The sequence below is a fragment of the Panthera uncia genome, assembly GCF_023721935.1.
Source record: "Panthera uncia isolate 11264 chromosome C1 unlocalized genomic scaffold, Puncia_PCG_1.0 HiC_scaffold_3, whole genome shotgun sequence".
Classification (NCBI taxonomy): domain Eukaryota; kingdom Metazoa; phylum Chordata; class Mammalia; order Carnivora; family Felidae; genus Panthera; species Panthera uncia.
In genome coordinates, this window is record NW_026057584.1 from 37,738,205 (window position 1) to 37,751,084 (window position 12,880).

The following is a 12,880-nucleotide window of genomic DNA, read 5'->3' on the forward strand; positions in this document are numbered from 1 at the left end:
TATATTTATTTCTCTGACTTATTTCGCTTAGCATAATACACTCTAGTTCCATCCACATTGTTGTAAATGGCAAGATTTCATTCTTTTTGATCATAGAGTAGTATTCCATTGTGTATATACCCCACATCAATATCCCTTCTCCAGTCAATGGACATTTGGGCTTTTTCCATAATTTGGCTATTGTCAATAGTGCTGTTATAAACATTGGGGTTCATTTACCCTTTCAAATCAGCATTTTGGTATCCTTTGAACAAATACCTAGTAGTGCAATTACTGGGATGTAGGGTAGTTCTATTTTTAATTTTTGAGGAACGTCCATACTGTTCTCCAGAGTGACTGCACCAGTTTGCATTCCCACCAGCAGTGTAGAAGTGTTCCCCTTTCTCCACATCTTCACCAACACCTGTTGTTTCCCAAGTTGTTAAATTTAGCCATTCTGACAGGTGGTATCTCAGTGTGGATTTGATTGCTATTTCCCTGATAATGAGTGATATTGAGTATCTTTTCATGTGTCTGTTAGCCATCTGGATGTCTTCTTTGGAAAAGTATCTATTCATGTCTTGTGCCTATTTCTTAACTGGATTGTTTTTTTGGGTGTTGAGTTTGAGAAGTTCTTTATAGATTTTAGTTACTAACCTTTTATCCAATATGTCATTTGCAAATATCTTCTCCCATTTCATAGTTTGCCTTTTAGTTTTGTTGATTGTTTCCCTTGCTCTGCAGAAGCTTTTTATTTTGATGAAGTCCTAATAGTTCATTTTTTGCTTTTGTTTCCCTTGCCTCCAGAGACGTGTTGAGTGAGAAGTTGCTGCAGCCGAGGTCAAAGAGGTTGTTGCCTGTTTTCTCCTCTAGGCTTTTGGTGGTTTCCTGTCTTACATTTAAGTCTTTCATCCATTTTGAGTTTATTTTTGTATACGGGGTAAGAAAGTGGCCCAGGTTCATTCTTCTGCATGTCACTGTCCAGTTTTCCCAACACCTTTTGCTGAAGAGACTTTTTTCCATTGGATACTCTTTTCTGCTTTGTCGAAGATTAGCTGGCCATACATTTTTGGGCCTATTTCTGGGTTCTCTGTTCTGTTCCCTTGATCTATATGTCTGTTTTTGTGCCAGTACCATACTGTCTTGATGATTACAGCTTTGTAGTACAGGCTGAAGTCTGGGATTGTGATGCCTCCAGCTTTGGTTCTCTTTTTCAGTATTGCTTTGGTTATTTGGGGTCTTTTCTTTTTCCAGACAAATTTTAGAATTGTTTGTTCTAGCTCTGTGAAGAATGTTGGTGTTATTTGGATAGGAATTGCATTGAAAGTGTAGATTGCTTTGGGTGGTATCAACATTTTAACAATATTTGTTCTTCTGATCCATGAGCATGGAATGTTTTTCCATTTCTTTGTGTCTTCTTCAATTTTTTTCATAAGATTTCTATAGTTTTCAGTGTACAGATCTTTTACCTCTTTGGTTAGTTTATTCCTAGGTATTTTGTGGTTTTTGGTGCAATTGTAAATGGGATCGATTCCTTGATTTCTCTTTCTTTTTTTCTTTTCTTTTTCTTTTTCTTTTTTACCAGTATCAGTGTCCTCTGTGATCCATTTTATATTTATTTTTTCATTCATTTTTTTTCAACTTGTTGAAGGTATTTATTTATTTATTTATTTATTTTTAATTTACATCCAATTAGCATATAGTGCAACAATGATTTCAGGAGTAGATTCCTTAGTGCCCCTTACCCAAATTTAGCCCATCCCCCCCCCACAACCCCTCCAGTAACCCTCTGTTTGTTCTCCATATTTATGAGTCTCTTCTGTTTTGTCCCCCTCCCTGTTTTTATATTATTTTTGTTTCCCTTCCCTTATGTTCATCTGTTTTGTCTCTTAAAGTCCTCATATGAGTGAAGTCATATGACATTTGTCTTTCTCTGACTAATTTCACTTAGCATAATACCCTCCAGTTCCATCCACGTAGTTGCAAATGGCAAGTTCATTTCATTCTTTTTGATTGCCACGTAATACTCCGTTGTATATATACACCACATCTTCTTTATCCATTCATCCATCGATGGACGTTTGGGCTCTTTCCATACTTTGGCTATTGTTGATAGTGCTGCTATAAACGTTGGGGTGCATGTGTCCCTCCGAAACAGCACACACCTGTATCCCTTGGATAAATACCTAGTAGTGCAATTGCTGGGTCGCAGGCTAGTTTTATTTTTAGTTTTTTGAGGAACCTCCATACTGTTTTACAGAGAGGCTGCACCAGCTTGCATTCCCAGCTTGATTTCTCTTTCTGCTGATTCTTTATTGGTGTATAAAACACAACTGATTTCTGTACATTGATTTTATGTCCTGTGACTTTGCTGAATTCATGTATCAGTTCTAGCAGTTTTTTGGTGAACTCTTTCAGATTTTCCATGTAGAGAATCATGTTGTCTGCAAAGAGTGAAAGTTTGTCTTCTTCCTTGCTGATTTGGATGCCTTTTATTTCATTTTGTTGGCTAATTGCTGAGGGTAGGACTTCCAACATTGTGTTGAACAATAGTAGTGACAGTGGACATCCCTGTCATGTTCCTGACCTTAGGGGAAAAGCTCTCAGTTTTTCCCCATTAAGGATGATATTAGTGGTGGTTCTTTTGTATATGGCCTTTATAATCGTTAGGTATGTTCCTTCTATCCTTACTTTCTTGAGGGTTTTTATCAAGAAAGGATGCTGTATTTTTGTTAAATGCTTTTTCTGCATCTATTGAGAGTATCATGTGATGATTCTTTTATTGATGTGATGTATCATGTTGATTGATTTGAGGATATTGAACCACCCCAGCAGCCCAGGAATAAATCCCACTTGATTGTGGTGAATAATTCTTTTAATGTATTGTTGGATTTGGTTTGCTAGTATCTTGCTGAGAATTTTTGCATCTGTATTCATCAGGGAGATTGGTTTGTCGTTCTCCTTTTTAGTGGGGTCTTTGTCTGGTTTTGGAATCAAGGTAATGTTGGCCTCATAGAATGAGTTTGGAAGTTGTACTTTCATTTCTATTCTTTGGAACAGGTTCAAAAGAATAGGTATTAACTCTTTTTTAAATGTTTGGTAGAATTCCCCTCGGAAGTTGTCAGCTAATTTGTTGGGAAATTTTTTATTACTGATTGAATTTCTTTATTGGTTATGGGTCTGTTCAAATTTTCTACTTCTTCCTGTTTCAGTTTTGGTAGTTTATATGTTTCTAGGAATTTGTCCATTTCTTCCAGATTGCCCAATTTGTTGGCATATGATTTCTCATAATAGTCTCTTATTATTGTTTGTATTTCTGTGATGTTGGTTGTGATCTCTTTCATTCCTTATTTTATTTATTTGGGACCTTTCCTTTTTCTTTTTGATCAATCTGGCTAGGGGTTATCAATTTTGTTGATTCTTTCAAAGTTTTTGTTCACTTCTTTATCCTTAGTGTCCAGAATGGTGTCTGGTATCAGTAGTAATACAATAAATATTAATAAATATTTGTTGGATGAATGAACAAAAGTTTCAAAAAACTGATTCAATTATAATCTATTCAGAAGACTAATAAGTAAATCACAGCGAGTTGGGCAGTTGTGTTTAGTTTTTTTTTCATGAGTATACTGGTACTTTATTTAACTTATACATATAAAGCTTAATAAAAATTCTCAAGTAAGTCAAACAATTTTACATTGAAATGTGGTCCTTTCTTAAACTATTTATTTAACAAATATTTATAAAGTGCCTCTCCCTAAGGAAGTGTCAATGATTTTTCATATTTAATGTGTTATAGCTATATTTCCCTATAGAGTTAACTCTACATTAACTATTAATAAAAGGGACCAGGAGAGAGATTTCTAAATATTCCTTAGGACTCGGTTTTTGGCTCTGTTTTGGGAACATGTTTATTGATGACATGAATGAAGCTATAGGAAGCTTTTTGACCAATTTAGTAAATGATAGGGAACCACTTAACACAGTGAGATTACAGAATCAGGATCCTAAAATATCATTTGGTAAGAAAAAATCATTTGGTAAGAGAACATGCTCCGAAAGGGGAACTTAGGTTTATTGGTAACATATTTGGAAACATTTAGGATTACAGTCACTGTGACTCATTGGTATCCCATGTTTATCACTAAGTTGAAAGTAAACTTAGAAGGGCTAATCTAATAATATTGCTATATTATTAATAGCTAATATATTTTCATGGCTATGGCCAAATAAAAAACAAGTCCAAACTTAGTAAGGGGACACTATTCGAAAGGATTATTGCAAGGGGGTGAGACAGTTGCAGTAAGGGGAGGGAGACCTTTGCTGCCATAGGGAGAATGCTTTGACCATAAGATCCACAAGCATCTCCAGAGTTGAGTGAAAAGAGTTTTCTTTCATAGAGAGAAGTAAATAAAGAACCAGGTGTGGGGAAGTAGGATGAAAGAAGGGATGATATGGTGGGTAGTGGAGCAGAAAATTCTACCCTGAGGCCAGTCCATCCTCAGGAGGGGCTATATGCTGGCTCAGGCAGAGATGGGCCAAAGTTCAGGGGCCTGGAGGAAGGAGAGAACCAAAGTTTAGTTGGGAAGAGCAATTCAGCTAACCATTTATGAGGCAAAGGGAATTTTGAGGGTCTGTGTTTGGCGTTGTAAACAAGGGGGCATTCATGAGTCTTATCAAACTCACATGGGAAAAGGTGGTTCTTTGTAGTAAACCATTCTCCAGAACACAAAGAGGGAGGCTACTTAACCCTCATTGTTCTCCAGGATCATAGGGGCTCTGGTAAAATTCAACATTTATAGTTATATAAATTTATATAAATTATATAATGCATAGTATACAAATTTTATAATATATAGCCATTATTTATATATATATATATATATATATATATATATATATATATATAAGGTATACATATATGTTATATGCACACATACATATAATAGCTAGTATAGTGTAATGTCATCTGCCTCTTTAGCCTCAGGGAGGTGACAGATAAATGAGAGCAGCTATGGCTCACAGGCCTCAGTATTATTTGGCCAGCACATTGGTTTAAAGTTTTGAATATGAAACCCTGAAGTTGGGGCTTTAAGTCCAGCTTCTACTACTCCTATCTTTACACTGTGCCACACATTTACCTTTCATTGGGATCTGGCTTCTGGAAGTGTCTGAATTTGCAACCCCTACTCAAGAGTATTGTGGGCCCACCATTTGTAGACAAACTGGATCATATTCAGGAAAAAAACAACACAGAGGGCAAAGGAAGAGAAACAACAGCCACCATATGAGGAGTTTGGAGATTTAGTCTAGAGAAGATGGGGCAGAGGAAGGATGAGAGCCTGCCCTAACTCTCTCCAAATACTGGAAATGCTGCCACGTGGAAGAATTAGATTTGTCTGGTCCCAAAAGAGTAGTACCAGGACAAGAGAGAGGAAGTTGCAGGGAAATCTGTAACAGCATAAAGAAGCCCTTTCTGGAGCACGTGGCTGGCTTAGTTAGCACAGCATGTGACTGTTGATCTTGGGGTTGTGAGTTTGAGCCCCATGTTAGGTGTGGAGCCTACTTTAAAGAAAAAAAAGGAAGCTCTTTCTAACTGAGCTGTCTTGGGAAAGCGGGGCTCACCCTGTCACTGGATGTTTTGCTGCAAAACTTCCTGGAGGGGCTGTGGGAGGAGATTTAACTGTTGAATGAGTGTGTTGGATTAAGTAATTTTGAAGTTCCCTTCCTACTGTAAGACTCTGATTTTGTGAAATAAAATATAACTGTATTGGAGCACCTGGGTGGCTCAGTCGATTAAGCATCCAACTCTCGATCCCAGGGTCGTGATCAGGTCATGATCCCAGGGTCATGGGATTGACCCCCATGTTGGGCTCTGCACTGAGCATGGAACCTGCTTAGGATTCTCTCTTCCTCTGCCCCCTCCCCTATTTGCATGCACACTCTCTCTTTCTCTCTAGATTTTTTAAAATATAATTTTTATATCTGTAATTTTTAATATACCAATATATGTATATTCGTATATTAAAAATTACAGATGTAAAAATTTTATATATTTAAAATTATATATATACGAATATATATATGTATATATATAAAACGCCATTATTTTGGCCTTCATTGGTTTAGAATGAGTATAAATCCTATTAGTGGGGTAGGATGAATTCATTTATAATATTTTATAATATAATATTATTATTTTATAGAATTTTCTAAAACATTTTAGCAGTACTTTAGTTTTAACTACCTAAAATTAATTAATAAGTTAATTTACTGTTCATTATGTGTATAGCACTATTCTAGAAGTTTTATGGAGCAGTAACAGAGTGTAGATGCATCAAAAAGAATAAAATGCCTAGGAATAAATTTAACCAAGGAAATTAAATACCTGTACACTTAAAACTATAAGAAATCAATAAAAGAAATTGAAAAAGATGCAAATAAATGGAAAGACATTTCACAATCATAAATTGGAAGAAGAGAATGTAGAAGGAAAACATATTCCCCCAGGAGTAGTCAAAGTTTATATGGGAAAATCTGATAAACCCATGCGGCAATAAGTGAACCAGAAGTTATGTTTATTTGTATCTTAGGTATTTACAAAATAGAATGAAATTAAAAAATAATGTGCTAATTGTCAGGAAAACTCAGTAAGAGTAAAAAGGGGGCCAAATGAATTTAGTGAAAGCATGTTTTACAAATACAATATCAGAATACAAATCAAAGATTACTAACCCAAGTATTTGAATCCAGACTGCTTTAGAAAAAGAAAGTCTGCATATCATTAAACAAATCGAAAAGAATCACCATGGACAACTTTACACAGGAGGTAGATCTGGAGTTTGCCCTTGAATGTTGGCTATGCAGAGAACAAACTAGGCTGGAGGGCAGCTGAGGTGGGAATGGGTGGGGATCAGGGATGACAAGCAGATTGTTCAGGTAAGAGAGGGTGCATGCCAAGGGTGGAGGAGAATACGATTATTGGATGGACCCACTGTGACACTGAAAACCAGACCAGGATATTTGCACTCAGTGCAGTAAGTAGCTAAAGAATGAAAAGATGTGAGAAATTGAAAAGAACTGGTGGTTGCTAGTTCATCCACTAAACCTTGACTGAACACTTCACACCAGCCATGCGTAAGATGCTGAGGACCCCAGTCCCCAGAAGGACTTACAATTAAATGGGTGAGAAGGACAAGGAAACATCATAATTCCTTTTGCTAAGTTGTGGAGAGAAAGCAGTGGCTGCACATAGTGCAGAAAAGGGTGGGTGTGGTTGGCTCCGCTCCAGGTCAGGGGTTGGTGTGATGCCACAGAAGGCCTTCAGCCAAAGGAATATGTGAACTGAGTTTTGAATACAGGCATGTAAGGCTTGGGGAATGGGCTTGCTAGCAAAGTGATCAGCATGCACCAAGTGACCTGGTGAATAACTGGGGGTGTTAAGAAGGTCATAGGAGCTAGAGTGCAGGATTCTAGAAGGTAGGTGAGGGGACAGGTGTGGGTGAGAGGTGGGCCCAGCCAGGTGAAGAAAGAACTTACATGATACCAATAGTAGCAAATGAGTATTCACTGTTATTTTTTAGGGTAATTTTTTTAGGGCAAATCAAGCTGCAGGACTGAATGAGGTATGGAGAGACTGAGAGAAGGCAAAACAAAACTGGGGGGAACCCATGGTTTTCTTTTATACACAGATAATCATTTCCTACAATCTGATTATCTGCTGTAAAAGAACAATTCCCATGGCCTCTGCTAGGAAACACTGGTGGACCTAGGTCTTTGTTTTTGTTTTTAAATATACTTTATTGTCAAGTTAGCTAAAATACAGTATATACAGTGTGCTCTTGGTTTTGGGGGGTATATTCCCATGGCTCATCACATATATACAACACCCAGTGCGCATCCCAACAAGTGCCCTCCTCAATGCCCGTCACCCATTCTCCTCTTTCCCCCACCCCCTATCAACTCTCAGTTTGTCCTCTGTATTTTAGAGTCTCTTACTGTTTGCCTTCCTCTCTGTTTGAAACTATTTTTCCCCTTCCCTTCCCTCATGGTCTTCTGTTAAGTTTCTCATGTTCCACATATGAGTGAAAACATATGATATCTGTCTTTCTCTGCTGACTTATTTCACTCAGCATAATACCCTCCAGTTCCATCCACATTGTTGCAAATGGCAGGATTTCATTCTTTTTCATTGCCAAGTAGTATTCCTTGTATATATAAACCACATCTTCTCTATCCATTCATCAGTTGATGGACATTTAGGCTCTTTCCATAATTCTGCTATTGTTGAAAGTGCTGCTATAAACATTGATATCTATGATCTTATTTTTTTTTAATGTTTATTTATTTTTGAGACAGAGAGAGACAGAGCATGAATGGGGGAGGGTCAAAGAGAGAGGGAGACACAGAATCGGAAACAGGCTCCAGGCTCTGAGCTGTCAGCACAGAGCCCCACACAGGGCTCGAACTCACGGACCGCGAGATCATGACCTGAGCCAAAGTCAGACGCTTGACTGACTGAGGCACCCAGTCACCCCTATGATCTTATTTTTTTAAAAAGAAAAACAGAAGGATTAGCACTTTTTTCTGAGTTTCATTTTCCTCTTCAATAAAATAAAGTATTAGAGGGGTGTTTGGGTGGCTTAGTTGGTTGAGCATCTGAGACTTGATCTCAGCTCAAGTCTTGATCTCAGGGTCATGAGTTCAAGCCTCACATTGGGCTTTGCACTGGGTGTGAAGCCTACATATATTAAAAAAAAAATGATAATGGGCTTACTCCCCTGCCATAAATGTTGATAAAACTGGATAAAATAATATGAGGCAACTGTTTTCAGTCATTAGGTTACACTTCAGACAGTGCAGGACTGTGACCCTTAAGAGAAACACAAAAGATGACTCCCCATTCAGCCCAGCTTTCTGTGTGGGAACATGTTCTGGACTGTGGTGCAGAGGCGGAGCCCAGAGTTGTTGTCTCACTGAGCATCTGTTTAGTGAGTTGAGAAGGCAGAGATCAGTGTCCAGAGCTGCTGAGGGAGACTTTGTGCAGCAGAAAACTGGACACAGGGGAGGGCACCTGAGATCTGCTCGGAGAGCATTCTGCTCGGATTTTTAGCTAATGCTGGCTGTTCACTCACGGGCCAGACTCCACAGTGCCTGGGGGAGAGAGAAAGGATTCTGGGGATGAGGGTGGAGAAAATGGAACTGACTGGACACAGGCAGGGCAGGGCTTGGAGTTCCTGGAGATCTAGCTAAGGCAGAGTGGAGAGATGTCTCCGAAAACCTCAGGGATTCAGTTAAGACCCCGGAAATGCCACACCATAGGAATAACAATCACAGTAGATTCAGGACAAAACTAATCCAACCCTAACAACACCTAAAATTAAATCTGACCTGAACAAAAGGAATTGGCAGTAATTTAACCACTTGCCAGAAAAAACTCAACACTTTTAAAGAAAGCCAACATAATCCAGATTCCATACAAATAAATAAAGGTATTAGCTTAATAATGTCAAAGACTCGTTAACCTCAAAAGCAAAACTTCCAGTTATTTTATCAGCAAACGATGAGTTTATTGGGAATAGCAGAGAATTACAATCCAGAACAGGCAAGCTCCAGTAGCACCACAGGGAAGTCTTCAGAAAAAAAGAGAGAAACACTCTTTCATGGAGGAGAGGGGGAAGTTGGGAAGGCCTATAAACACAAAGTCCGTTGGAGTAAACTGGGAGTTTGGAGTATAGTGGCTTTTAATTGGCTGAGTTGTGACAGTCTTTCATTGGCTAGGCTGTTGCTAGGGGAGAAGGAAAGCCTTCCTTTCTCCTGCTGTGGTAGTATAAAGTAAGACCCCTGTGCAAGATCTTTCTCTTCCTGTTAGATTTGCAATTGACAATGAGTGGAGGGGAGGGGAGAGATCTCCCTTCCAACCTCCTGACTCCATTCTAAATGAGGTTTCCTTTTATTAATTTTATTTTTAAATTTTATTTATTTATTTTTATTTTTATTTTTTTAATGTTTTATTTATGTTTGAGACAGAGACAGAGCATGAGCAGGGGAGGGGCAGCGAGAGAGGGAGACACAGAATCTGAAGCAGGCTCCAGGCTCTGAGCTGTCAGTACAGAGTCCAACGTGGGGCTGAAACTCATGGAGTGTGAGATCATGACCTGAGCTGAAGTTGGACGCCTAACGGACTGAGCACCCAGGCACCCCTATTTATTTATTTTTAAAGTTTATTTATTTTGAGAGTGTGTGTGTGTGTGTGTGCACACGTGCAAGCGCAAGTGGGGGAGGGGCAGAGGGAGAGAGGGTGGGGGGGGAATCCTAAGCAGGCCCCACGCTGTCAGCAGGGAGCCAGATGTGGGACTTGAACCCACAAACGTGATATCATGACCTGAGCTGAAGACCAGTCAGATGCTTTACTAAATGAGCCACCTAGGTGCCCCTATTTTTTATTTTTAAGTAATCTTTACACCCAGTATGGGGCTAGAATAACCCTGAGATCAAGAGTTTCAAGCTCACGATTGAGCCAGCAGGCACCGTCTCTTTTTATTAATTTTTACAACTCCTTCTGTGTAAAATTCTGTGGCCTAGCAAGAATGCCTTGTTTTCCATTTGGCTTCCTATGTGGTCTCTCTTCTTTCTTAGCATTTTATGCACCTGGTAAATAAATGATAGTTAGTTAATAAAATATTTAACTTACATAGTATTATTTAATTTTAAAAATTCTTTTATATTAGTGGGCTGTGTGATAGGTAGATATAAATATTTGATTAGCTATTGTGTACTTAACAACTTTGCTAAATAGTAAGAATTCTGCAAAGGAATTCCACTGTGAAGGAGTTTATAATCCAGCTGGAAAGGAATGGAGATTCACATATAAATTGATGAATGACATGGTGAGTGGTAAAAAGAAACCCCAAATTATAATTTCATCACTGCATAGAAACAAGACCAGAGAAAGACCCGTGACCTTAGCACATACACAGATTTACTTCTCAGGCAACTTAATCAATGGGGAATGAGACACATTTTCTACCCCACCAGACGGCCCAAAGCTTTGAGGTTCTGTGGAAGATGGCCATCTCACAGTCTCACTGCCTGATACCACACAGCTGGAGGAAGCTGCCAGTTGTGTAGGAGCATCCTCCCTCCACTGCTCTTCCTGCTCTCCGCCTCCTGTCTCCCCAAAGAGGATCCTAATTGTCCTATCTCTCCTCCCAACCTTACCTGCTCATTCTCACTCAAGGTAAAACCATGTGCTGGATGAGTGCCACTATGCCTCCCTCTCCCCCCAGTAACAAGTACTGAAGGATCTCATGACATGGGATAATAGTTGCTAATTTTATATCCTGATCAATTAAGAGCAGAGAAATACCAGCAAGGTCTGACCTTTGCAGGTCTGTTCCCTTCTCCCTTCCCTGAAGTTGTTACATCAAGGCAGGGCTTTATTTACTCCTTGACCTAATCAGAGGAACGAAGATTAACCACTAATAGCTCATTGGCTTGTCTTGATTCCTAAAGTACTAACTAATACATTGTGGCTAGGTCTTGTTGACTAGTACAAAATTATCTTGAGCTTACTATAAATTATAAGTATATATATATTTTTTACTATAAACAATATATTTGAAACTAAAATGGAAGAATGACTCTAATTTCTTTCTACAAGGCAAGATTATAATAGTTGAAACCTTAAATACTCTTTCTATATAATTATGAGTTCTTCATTTGTATTTATATCTGTATAAATATTTATTTACATTATATATTTATATATATATATATATATATATATATATATCTTTTAAATGTTTATAACAATAAAAATGCCAGTGTCTATAGAAAAATAAGGCAAAGACCCAAACAGAGCAAGTAATCCATGTGGTTAATAAGCAAGCATAAAGATGCTTCAGTTACTAATGAGTAACTGAAGAAATGCAAATTGAAATAGTAAGATGATATTTTCACCTTTGGTAAAGATTTATTTATTTAAAAAACTTTTTTTAAGCTTTTCTTTATTTTTGAGAGAGAGAGAGAGAGAGAGTGAGCGGGGGAGGAACAGAGAGAGAGGGAGACACAGAATCTGAAGCAGGCTCCAGGCTCTGATCTGTCAGCACAGAGCCCAGTGCAGGGCTTGAAACCATGAACCAGAGATCATGACCTGAGCCGAAGTTGGACACTTAACCGACTGAGCCACTTAGGTGCTCCAAGTTTGGTAAAGATTTAAATGTCGATGAAAGCATGAGGAAATAGACTCTAATATGCTACTGCTAAAAGTGTCAATTGGTAAAAAAACTTTATGGAAGGCAGTATATGCTCAGTTAAAAAAAAAAATCTGTTTACCATTTATCCCAGGCATCCTATTTCTAAGAATTTCTAAGGAAATAATTAAAGGGAGAAAGACATAACTACAAGCACGTTCACTATAATAGTATGTATGATAGTAAAAAATAGTACTGAGCATTAATATAGGATAAAGAGGCATATTTTAAAGACACAGACAAGCCCAGCTCACCCATTAGCTATAAATTGTAATGATATTTTCCATAAAAGCTTTGCTGTGCATTAGATAATCAGGGCTAGAAAGGTCAGTGAGAAATGTCTCAACTGCTTTACCATGGTGAGTTGACTGTGTAATATGCACTTAATGGAAAGGCAACTTGCCAATAGATAGCTCTCTCCCACATTGTCCTGGGGCCTGCTTGTTTTTAAATAAAGAACATATTTAAACCCACTTAGAAATGGTAAATTTAGTACAAAGCTTTCAATTGTTTTGGAGGGTTGGGGGGAAAGAAACCCTAAACTGATTCACAGAACACAGGGACTAGAATTTCAATTGAAACCAGATGTTCTCATTGTGATTATATTTAATGGCTATCAGCAGTCAAACCCTAAAACCCACATCCTCAGT